Source organism: Xyrauchen texanus, chromosome 23, assembly GCF_025860055.1.
Source record: "Xyrauchen texanus isolate HMW12.3.18 chromosome 23, RBS_HiC_50CHRs, whole genome shotgun sequence".
In the NCBI taxonomy this organism is placed as follows: Eukaryota; Metazoa; Chordata; class Actinopteri; order Cypriniformes; family Catostomidae; genus Xyrauchen; species Xyrauchen texanus.
Window position 1 is genome coordinate 30,689,857 of NC_068298.1, and position 12,074 is coordinate 30,701,930.

General features: G+C 43.8%; 1 protein-coding gene across 2 annotated transcripts in view; it reads right to left on the bottom strand.

Moving 5' to 3' along the window:
* The window catches only part of LOC127617061 (follistatin-related protein 5-like), a 244,191-nt gene that overhangs the window by 140,327 nt on the left and 91,790 nt on the right, over window positions 1-12,074 (bottom strand). The gene's annotated exons all lie outside the window — the stretch shown is intronic.

A 12,074-nucleotide genomic window follows, 5' to 3' on the forward strand; every position in this document is an offset into this window, starting at 1 on the left:
ATTGGCTAGTTAATGCCAATTTTATCGACAAAAAGTGTTTCCAAACCATGACATTTGATGTATCGACATAGAATTTATACGCTTGAGTTAAACGGAAAAATTTTATGTCAATAGTTGTGACATTTTGGCGATAAAAGCTTAATTTTCATGCGCTAAAATTTTTTCCACAAAAAATCCTTGGATGGAAACGTAATTTATGAGAACATGTTGACTTCATCAGAGTGATAGCAGCAACTCAACCTTTGGTAGCAGTGATGGAGCGCACTTTCGCAAACCTTTCCTGACATGACATCCTCATTTCAATTATTGGATTTGCTACATTTTTCCACACTGTTTTCACCCTCTAGTTTGTAGACAAAGTTCCAATCTGATTGAATTCTGTACAAATTGATTGTCGGCATCACTCCTGTTTTCAATTGAGGGGGAGATGACAGGAGAAAAAAACGATAGGCTGATGCTGTTGGAAATCAACCACACCCAGAATGAAAATCTTCCATCAAAGCTTGTCAGCTGTCCACCTCTTTTACTGACAGCAGAGAAACAAAGAGTGAAGTTCAGATAACGGTTCTCATTTCTCAGTGTTTTTATTATGAAAAGGCCAATGCAAATGCTGTTTTCCTCTCAGGGTGATAAGAATGCAAACATGCTGCATTCAAACTCTCAAACCTCCCGAAAATCAGCACAAAAATTACAGCGGGACTGCACCTGCCTTTGTGAAAACCATTAGGGCATATTTGATACACTGCTAATAATTAAATTCCATAATTATCCAATCCAGGCAATTTTATCTTGAAAGTTTTTAATTGTGGTGAACAAAGTGAGTTCTCTAAAACCACACATGCAATTTAATGGTTAAAAAAACTAATTAGACTGATATCCTGCAGGGTGGTCTGTGTCTGCAAATGCACAGAAAATGCTATTAAACCGTGCAATTTTGCAATCAGGTGTGCCTTCCGTTAAACTTCGAAAGGTGTAATTTGTCATGGCGTGTTCATGGATGAAGATCAGCTGTGTAGGAATGATCTGAAATGCACGTGTGTGTGTGTGTGGGGGGGGTAATACAAACAAAACTTATCAGCTTCACTTATGAATATCAATTAAAGTAGAGGAAAAACATACACAGCATCTTTACACACCATGTCATTGAAGCAACACTTAGGGGGTGCAGTCTTCAAGGTGGTTGTCTTTAATTGAAGTGTTTCAACCAGAATATTTGAGTGCAAATAGCCATGCTGTGTGGCAGGCGCTACACCTAGTGCAAATACTCAGATTTATTTATGCTCTTGACCTATTCAGGGATATGCTCAGTTTATTGCACTGTTTTTGTATTAATGAGTAAATGAAAACTATTATAAAAAATATTCGCCTATGTGTCAGAAACACACAGTTCTGAATTCAGAATCACATTTTAGATGACCAGCATAATATGATGCGTTTCATGCTGTGGTGTTCATAATAAGTCCATTAGTTATAGACATTATTTCTGGGAATTGTACCTGGCTTATTATACAGAACAGAGCAGCCACTCTCCTTCTTAGAAAATGAATTTGTCAGAACACATCTACATTACCTGGCTGCATACAGCATTAAGTGCTGTGCCTATAAAGCATATTTTAATCGAAAGCATAAACGGTAGTTAGGTCAGGAAGACTCAGATTTTCATTACGTCATTTATTCAATTCAGGCCCCTTGTCCAATTATATTCCAATCCTTGCTTTATATGCTCCGCAGCTGTTTGTCATTGCTCATTATGCAGCCTTTGTTTTCACCAGTCACCACCAGTTTAGGCCCTGTCCTGCTGTGGGGTAAGCTCCTCTCTCCTGTTGGCATCATCTATCAGCAAGATCTGATGGTTCAAGCGAGAATCCGAACGCTGAACCATGGGAAAAGGGTTACGAAAAAGGAAACTATATTATAACTATATAATCACATCAACCTTATTATACAAGGCTTTCTGGTAGAACAATAAAAGATCACAAAGCAAATATTCAGCACATTACAAAACTTCAAGCATCAAGAAACAATACTTGAAAGCTTGGCTGAAACTAATTTGCCTGTATCACTATTCATGTCCTTTTTGTATCCAGTATCAATCTTGTGTAATTTACTAATTTTCAAAGCAAATGTTTTGAGACCTTGTTTTGTTATTTTAAGCAACATGAATGCAGAAGTGATGTTATCTCTGAACAGCTCAGATTCTAAGCTTTCCAATGATACCTCATATGCCTGACTTATGTATACAGTGACTTGAAATACTTTTAAAGATATAGGGCCTCTAGGGGGTTTAGAGTGATATTGTGTTGATAGCTGGCCAATCATTATGGGGCAAAATTTGTAAACAAATACAAATAATTGAGACCGCAAGATGGTTTTTTTGAGAGACAAATTAAGATGATGCTTACTCAAAATTACTGCTTTAGTCGATGTGAGCCCACTTTAAAAAAAATTATAACAAATTTATTTGCCCCACTTTTACAAACAAAAAACATGTAAAACATTATGTAACATCTGAGGTTGTTACCCATCCTACCAACCACCAGAGGGAGCCCTCTCCCGAATACTGACCTTCACCCATTTCTTCACTGCTCACTTCCTGTTTATCACATGTATAGCCATGCAGTTCCATTGTTCTGTGCGAAGTATTGCCAGTTTACCCTGCCTTACCGAGTGTTTTTCCATTGCCATTGTTTATTGATTGTTCATTGTTACTGCTTTTTGGATACCCTTAGGTTTTTTTGCCTGGTTGGACTGTCTATTTGGTTTATTGGATTTATCTACCTGCTTTACAACTATGTCTCCCTGCCTGCTGTTACTAACACAGTCTCCATGGACAGTTCGTTACAGAATACTTCGCCTTCCATGGATCTAGAGCAGGGGTCCCCGAACTACGGCCCGCGGGCCGAATACGGCCCGCCCCCACATTTGGACCGGCCCTCTGAACAATGCAATGCAGAGAAATATTTTTACAATTTAATTTTAAATATGTTTTAATCATATCATATTTGTATTTGATAATACATATTGGCTTTCAAAATAAAATTTCCCTTAGTTATAATTATTAAAGTAGCCAAATTATTTGTTAGATTCACCCGGATTAACGTTCCATCGTGATCGAGCGGGTGCACGCGATCCAGCAAGAAAATTTAAAGTGACAACAAAATGACCAAACGGTTGGGAAAGAGAAAAGTTGATTCAGAATGCAGGGTATTTAACCAAAAGTGGACAAGTGATTATTTTTTTCAAATGAGAGCAGACAAAGTGTCGAAGCTAAAAAGTGGACTATCTGCTGGACGGCAAACCCAGTTGAACCAGTCATCCATTTGAGCTAGCTTTCAGGTAGCTAAACTGATTGCAACCTGCGGTAGGCCATTCAGTGATGGTGAGTTCGTAAAGAAATTTATGAATGCTGTTGCGGAGGAGGTGTGCCCCGATAAGAAAGACGTCTTGAATGCGGTGAGTCTGTCCGCAAGTACAATCACCAGATGAATTGAAGAAATGGGGTATAATGTATATGCCCAGCTGAAGGAAAAAGTGAAAGAATTAGATTTTTTTGCATTAGCGCTGGATGAAAGTAATGACGTGCAGGACACGGCACAGCTGCTCATTTTTCTTCGCGGAGTTAGCTCAAACTTTGAAGTGTACGAGGAGCTGGCAGCCCTAAGAAGTCTCAAAGGTACTACGACAGGGGAGGATATTTTTGGTAAAGTGTGCCAAACGATAGAAGAGTTGGATCTAGACTGGTCTAACCTGGCCAGCATCATGACTGACGGAGCTCCTAATATGGTTGGCGTGTCAAGGGGACTGATAGGACGCATGAATAGAGAAATGGAGGAAAGAGGTCTCATGCCCCCTTTACAAGTACACTGCCTAATTCACCAGCAAGCACTGTGCTGCAAAGTTCTGAAGTGGGAATCGATTATGAAAGTGGTGGTGTCATGTATAAACTTCATCAGAGCAAACAGACTTAAACACAGGCAGTTCCAAGTCTTTCTGTCCGAGCTAGAGTCTTCTCACGGAGATGTGCTTTACCACACAGAAGTCCGATGGTTAAGCCGGGGCAGAGTTTTGAGGTGTTTTTACGAGCTGCTACCCGAAATCAATGTTTTTCTTCTGACAAAGGGCAAAACTGTCCCAGAACTGATCGACACAAAATGGAAATGGGACCTCGCCTTTTTAACAGATGTGACAGAAATGTTGAATGGCCTCAACGTGCAGCTCCAAGGCAAGGGGAAACTAATATGTGACATGTATTCGCACATAAAAGCATTTGAGGTGAAACTAGCACTGCTTGTGGGACAAGTGCAAAAGCAAGACTTCACCCATCTCCCTGTTACCCAAAGCCTCTCAGCTGAGAAACCAGTGGTCCCATTCCCAGCTGAAAAGTCAGTGGAAGCGCTGGAAATGCTGAAGGCAGAGTTTGATGTGCGATTCTGTGAGCTACATGTCCACGCTAAAGAAATCCGCCTTTTTCAGAACCCTTTTGCAGCTGACATTGACGAAGCCCTGCCTTCTTATCAGTTTGAGTTGGCTGAGTTACAGAACTGTGATGTTCTGAAAGACGCGTTTAAGCCCAACATTCTCATTGAATTCTATGCTGCCCTCCCTAACGAGACCTACCCAAACATCAGAAGGAATGCAATGAAGATGTCCACACTTTTTGGCAGCACGTATATCTGTGAGCAAACCTTTTCACGCATGAAACTGATGAAAAATCCAATGAGATCAAGACTCACTGATGAACATTTGCATCAGTCTTTGAGACTGGCTGTGACAGGAATGGAACCTGACATTGGACTTCTCACCAGCCAGAAACAAGCCCATAGTTCACACTGATTTGACTAATACGCATGAGTAAGTAAATAATTTGATTTCAATAGCAATGAATATGAAAAAATGTAATTACGATAGTAATAATGCTCTTTTAATAGGCTATATATATCACTTGATATGTATGGTGCATAAATAATAAATTAATCTAGCATTAGGAGGCATAATACTGTAAATCCATTTAAAATCATAATAAAATCTCCACAATAAATCACTCCGGCCCATGGCATTTTCTGTTAGACTATGGCCCTCCATTATAGAAAGGAAAAATGATGTGGCCCTCATAGAAAAAAGTTTGGGGACCGCTGATCTAGAGGAAGTCTCACAGCTCCAGGCTGCATTTGCACACCAGTGTGAGGGTTCAAAGGGTTTCAAGACCAGCTGAACAACCTACAAGCTGCCAACGAATGTTTGACGCACTACATTCACTCACTGCCAGCTCCCCATGCCAAACCAATAAGCCTTGCTCTTCCTGACAATTTTGATGGTTCTGCTGCGAAATGCTGTTTTTTTTTTTTTTTACGGGTGCAAAGTTTATTTCTCCAATCAACCTGAATCATTTAATCAAGATGCCCTGCTTACCGGTAAAGAACTTGATTGGGCTGCCGCGTTTTGGGACAAATATCCTCAAATGCAGACCTTGTTTGACTACTTCGTTCAACAGATCCACAAAGTCTTTGAGTATCCAGCGGGTGGTCAAGATATCTCTGTTCAGCTGCTTCATTTATGCCAGGGCCATTGATCAGCAGCAGACTACGCAATTCTGTTCAGGACGCTAACGGCTCAAAGTGGGTGGAAAGGTGTTGCTCTGAAAACTGCTTTCCATGAGGGGCTTCACCAAGAACTCAAGGCTGAACTGAAATGTAAGGGTGAGGGTTCAACTTTGTCTGCACTATTACCATGGCTATCAAGATGGATAACCTGATTTGTAATGCACTATGGGTCCAGTTTCACTCTGGCACAGACATCCACTGAATCACCCGAACCTATGCAAGTTGGAGGAAAGCCAACGTCAAAGTAACGAAAATGTTGCTATTACTAGGTCATCTCAATGCTGCATGCCCACACAAGAAATCAAGTCCCCCTGAATTAACGCTGAATGTTAGTACCATATGATTCCTATCACCTATCCTTCACAGTTTTCCGTTGCCTGTAGAGATCTCCATTTGGTGATTTATATAAAATGTTACAGCTTTAGTTGATTCTGGGGATGCTGTGAATCTCATAAATCAAGAGATCAAACAAGAACTCTATACGTATACCCACTATTCAATGCATTCCAACAATTAATATCACCACAGTTGACAACGCTCAAATTGGTACTGGTATCCAACAGACTGTTCCCATAACTATCAAGATTGGACTATTTCATGTGAAGAACATTTCACTGGATGTCAAACTCACCCAATCGCACTCTTATCCTGGGTCATCCATGGCTGGCCATCCACAATCCTTCTATGTCCTGGAACCAGGGTGAGCACATGAAATGGTCAAGTTTCTGTCTCCATGTTGCTATCTCTATGCCTTGTCTTACCACCAGCATTGAAAGCCCTGAATTACAAACACTAACCATGATTCCCGAGGAGTATGCAGAATTCAGAAAAGTTTAGTAAAGTCAAAGCAACTCTACTTCCTCACAGTCCATGGGACTGCGCCATTGAACTTCTGCCTTAATACCGCTCCACCGAGAAGCAAGGCATATCCATTGTCACACCCGAGACCATAGCTATCGAAACTTACATCGAAGAAGCCCTTGCCTCCGGTTACATCCGTCCCTCCACCTCTCCAGTAGCTGCAGGTTTTTTGTTTGTGGAGAAAAAAGTTGGACGTCTACGTCCATGTATCGACTATCGTGGCCTGAACTCTGTTACCTTGAAATACCGTTACCCACTGCCACTTATCCCCTCAGCACTTCAACAACTCTGTGAGGCTAAGATTTATACTAAGTTTGATCTAAGAAGTGCTTATAACCTCATTAGAATCAGAGAAGGATATTAATGTAAAACTGCATTCATCACCACCAGGGGGCACTATGAACATCTGGTCATGCCATAAGGACTTACTAACACCCTCTCTGTTTTCCAGTCTTTTGTCAATTAGTTTTTCAGAGACCTACAGAATCAGTGTCTGGAGGCCTATATTAACAACATACTCATCTACTCTCAAAACAAAGAACAACATATCAAGCATGTCAGGACAGTCCTATCACGTCTCCAGGAACACCAGCTATTTGTCAAGGCAGAGAAATGTGAGTTTCATATCTCCCATACCACAATCCTAGGTTACAATATCAGCCACTAATGTGTAGAAATGGATGTCTCTAAAATCGCAGCAGTAACCGAATGGATTGACCTTCCACAATCAAAACTACAGTGATCACCACTCATGTCATTGCTCAAGGGAAAACCAAACAAGTTGCCATGGAACGATGCCGCATACCAAGCCTTCGTCTCCCTCAAGTCAAGCTTCATATATACTCATATATATTAATACATATTCAATATATTCTAGGAGTATTTTTCCAAAACTAAAAGTGTATATTCTAAAAGAGCAGCACACAGCAGAATATCTTTTTTAAAGACTATTACGTGCTGCAGCGTATTTCGATTGGTTTTCTTTTCTTCAATTTCATCTTCACTGTCATGATTCTTAGGTTCAGTGATTGGTTATTCATCCTGTCAATCATCATTAGTTTACGTGACAACTTCCCCCTCAAGGAACCAATCCGGACTCTCCTTCTCTCTATAAAACTTGGAAGTGACAACAAGGAAGGAGGCTTGTTTATCTCTCTTTTGTCTTTGGACTTGTAATAGCTACTTTGATGTGTTAGTGAGACAATCATTTTTGTTACTTGGTGTATCTGTTGTGACATTGCTTCACTTTGATCAATTATGCAAAAACTAACTTTTTGGACCTTGAGAGTGGGGATAGGGTAGTATGTCACGTGATCTACACTACGCTACGTAGAATTTGAATTGTCTAAACACACCAGGTAAGGAGCGAGTGCTACCCTCTATATTTCTTTGCCGTTTGTTTAGTTAGTGTAGTTTAAGTATTGTTTTCATATTCTTATTTTCTGTGTTACCTTGAGATTTATTGATATAAGATATAAGTTTTGTTTTGCTGATTTCTTTGCTTTAGCACCGCTCATTGTCCTTTACTCCTTTGTCTGGTTTGTTATTTGTTTTGTCCTACCATTTGTACATATTTTGTAAATAAATATTTGTTGTTTAACTATTTGCTCTGTAAATAAGATTGGGCGTATTGCTATGATTCATTACAAATAACTATATTTAGCAGTAACCCATATCTGTCTCTGCCTGATTCATTCCTCCACACAAGTTTTCGGTAACTGAACCCGTTTTCTTTTCATTTAATTCTCTTAAATTAGTTAATCTTTTCACTATATGTTACGTACTCTTAAATCCTCTAGACAACTAAAAGGGGGAACGTAACAAAGACCTTCTGTTTGCGTTATTCCTGGGTGCAGTCGTTATCTCTCACCTTCAGACTGTGCTGCCCACGCGATGTCCTCATTGCGAGGAAATGACCTTGGCACAATTGCGGTCGTGGCTCACGGCTTTTGTAAGAAAGCACGCCACTCCAGCGGCTACCCGCCTCTGTCCTTCTACCTACCGTCCTGCTACAAATCACCATGGACCTCCCCGCTCGTCTCAGGGTGAGTTCGACCTCTTGTTCTGTGCCCGCGAAGGTGAGGAGCTTTCGAGCACAGCATTAGAGATTGTCTCGGCCAGTCAGACACGGAAACCTCAGCTGGGCTTCCCCCTTGGGGCGTGGTTGCCCAGTCACAGGCGGATACGGAGAAGACGGACATGCTTTTCCAGGCAGCCGATAACGTTGGGCTAGAGAAAATTGGTTTCTGGGCTCGTGGCGCCAATCAAAGCCACGCCCCGCCCTGCCACAGTTCCTTTATTCCCAGAGGTGCATGAGGAGCTGATAAGGTCGTGGGAGGCACCTCTCACTCCCGGGTCCTGATCTTTCAGCTCCCTCACTCTCACTACCCTCGATGGTGGGGTGGCAAGGGGCTACTCGACGATGCCTACAGTGGATCAGGCGCTCGCATTGCACCTATGCCCGCAGAGCACTGCCACTTTGCGCGGGCGCACAAAGCTCCCATCCAGAGCCTGTAGGTTCACATCATCTCTGACAGCCATGGCTGCTGGACAAGACGCCTCCACCCTGCATGCCATGGCTCTCCTGCAAGTAAACCAAGGCAAGGCACAAAAAAAAAGAATTGCACGAGGGTAGTTCTGCCCCGGGATTGGTGCAGGAGTTGCACTCTGAGACCGTCCTCGCCCTTACAACGCGGTCTTCCGTGCAGACAATGTCCACTTTGTTGGTCCAGGAGTGTCACCTATGGCTCAACCTGGTCGAGATGCGAGAGGCCGACAATGCACGATTCCTGAACGCTCCCATTCAGTTGATTCAGTTTACCAGGTGCCCACCCAGGTTCAGCAGCGTACACTTCACCTCGGTGAAGGGCGAGAATGCCACCACCTTGCGCGCGGAAATTGCTACCCTCCTACGAATGGGTGCGTTAGAGCCTGTCCCTCCAGCCGACATAAAGAACGGGTTTTACAGCCCCTACTTCATTGTACTGAAGAAAGGAAATAGGTTGCGGCCAATCTTGGAACTGCGAGTACTGAACCAGGCCTTACACAGACTCCCGTTCAAGATGATGATGCAAAGATGTATTCTAGTGAGCTTCCGACATCAAGATTGGTTTGCGGTGGTAGACATGAAGGACGCTTGCTTTCGCGTCTCGATTCTACCTCTGTACAGACCCTTCTCGCGGTTTGCGTTCGAAGGTCAGGCGTACCAGTACATGGTCCTCCCTTTCGGAATGTCTCTGTCTCCTCGCGTCTTCACAAAGATCGCAGAGGCAGCCCTTGCCCTGTTAAGGGAAATGGGCATTCACATCCTCAACTATCTCGATGACTGGCTAATCCTAGCTCACTCTCAGGATGTGTTGTGTGTGCACAGGGATCTGGTGCTCTTGCAACTCAGCCGGCTAGGGCTTCGGATCAACTGGGAAAAGAGCAAGCTCCTCCCAGTTCAGAACATCTCTTTTCTCAGTTTGGAATTAGTCTCAATAATGGCGTGTCTCACGAACGAGCGCGCCCAGTCAGTGCTGACCTGTTTGAAGGAGAAGACAGAAGACGACGGTTCCACTGAAACCGTTTCAGAGGAACGGTGGCCACACCGCTCGTGTTGATGCATATGAGACCGCTTCAGCACTGGCTCCAGACTCAAGTCCCAAGATGGGCATAGCGCCGTGGGACACGTCGCGTGGCCATCATGCCGATCTATCGCCACCTTTTCAGCCCTTGGAATGACCTCACATTTCTAAGGGCAGGTGTTCCCCTAGAACAGGTCTTCAGGCGCGTCATGGTTATGACCAACGCCTCCAAGAAGGACCGCACCACGTTCCCTCATGGGACCTCTCTGTAGTCCTGCAAGCCCTATGAGGGGCCCCCTTTGAGCCCTTAGAGTCAGCTGAGCTTAAGGCACTCTCTTTGAAGACTGCCCTCCTGACGGCGCTCACCTCGATCAAGAGAGTAGTTGACCTGCAAGTGTTATCAGTCAGCGAAACGTGCCTGGAGTTCGATTTCGGTCCGAGCTACTCTCACATGATCCTAAACCCCGTCCAGGCTTTGTTCCCAAGATTCAAACGACCCAGTGATCAGGTGGTGAACCTGCAAGCGCTGCCTCAGGAGTAGGAAAATCCAGCCCTTACGTTGCTGTGTCCGATACATGCCTTAAGCATCTATTTGGACTGTACACAGAGCTTCAGAGCCTCTGAGCAGCTTTTTGTCTGCTTTGGCGGACAGCTGAAAGGAAGCGCTGTCTCCAAGCAGAGGATCGCCCACTGGATCATTGACACCATAGATATTTCATACCACACTCGGCACGTGCCGCCTCCTGCAGGGCTATGAGCCCACTCTATCAGGAGTGTGGCAGCCTCCTGGGTCCTGACTAGTGACACCTCTCTAACAGACATTTGGAGATCAACACCCAACACCTTTGCTATGTTCTACAATCTCCGGGTTGAGCTGGTTTCATCCTGTGCCTTAGCAGGAACGAATAGGTAAGTCTGGTACAGTCGACTGGGTGTATCGCTTGCGTATACCTCCACTGAGCTGAAGAAGTGCGCTCTTGACCTCCCAGTAGTGTTCACAAAATGTGTTCCCTGGATGACTTCCTCCTAGCCCTGTGGCAGATGAGTTTATGGAGAAACTCACTGCTGGCTCAGTACACATGCTATCTAAGCCCTTACTGGTGTATGTGCTCCGCATGTGCTGGTTCCCCGTAGGTAACCGCTTGTGACATATATCTTCCACTGAAGCGTTTCCCTGTTGATGAACTGCGTCTTCCTTGGGCAGAGATCCCTCTGCCCCAGTCACCATGTTCGTAGAGTCTCCTCCCCCATTGGGTAGGACCTACAGTACCATGGGACTTCTCCACATGACATACTTCCGGCTACACTGGAGATACATCACTCAAAATGCCCCCGTGGTCACTGGTGGTCCCAGTCTTTTTTGGGGAGAAAAATGAAAAGAGGGTAAAGGCAAAACTGGGCTAACCAGCCCCTATTGTTTGGGCAGTCGACTTGTCTCCATAGGGCCGTTCATCGACACAACGTCGAGTGGGTGACAGAAAGTGAACATCCAGGTTACATCCGTAACCTCCGTTTGCTGATGGAGTGAATGAGACGTTGTGTCCCTCCTGCCACAATACTGAACTACCCGCTGAAATGGCTGGGACCTTATTCTCGGATCCTCAGCACAAAACCTGAATGAGCGGTATGCACACCAGCTCCTTTATACTTGTATGTCCGGGGGAGTGGCATGCAAATACCACTCACCAATTCCCATTGGACTTTTATCAAAGATCAGAGGTGTCTAGGGCTCCCAAGAGTGACCCCTAGTGTCACTTCATTGACACATCGTCTTGTTCCCTCCATTAGGGAACTGAGGTTACGGAAGTAACCAGGATGTTTCTCATCACTCTTAGACATTCACCGTGGCCAAATCACGGTGATTAAATTATTTTAAGTAGCATTAAAGGAAATATTAAGAGTGAGGAAAAAAGTGTATTTGAACCACGGTCGCTAAGACAACACTACACAATCACACAATTTTTTTACCCCCCACACCACTGCAGCAACATTTATTGTCTAGTTTGTTGTACATTTCTGTAGTTTCACCAGACTATCCTGCGTGACA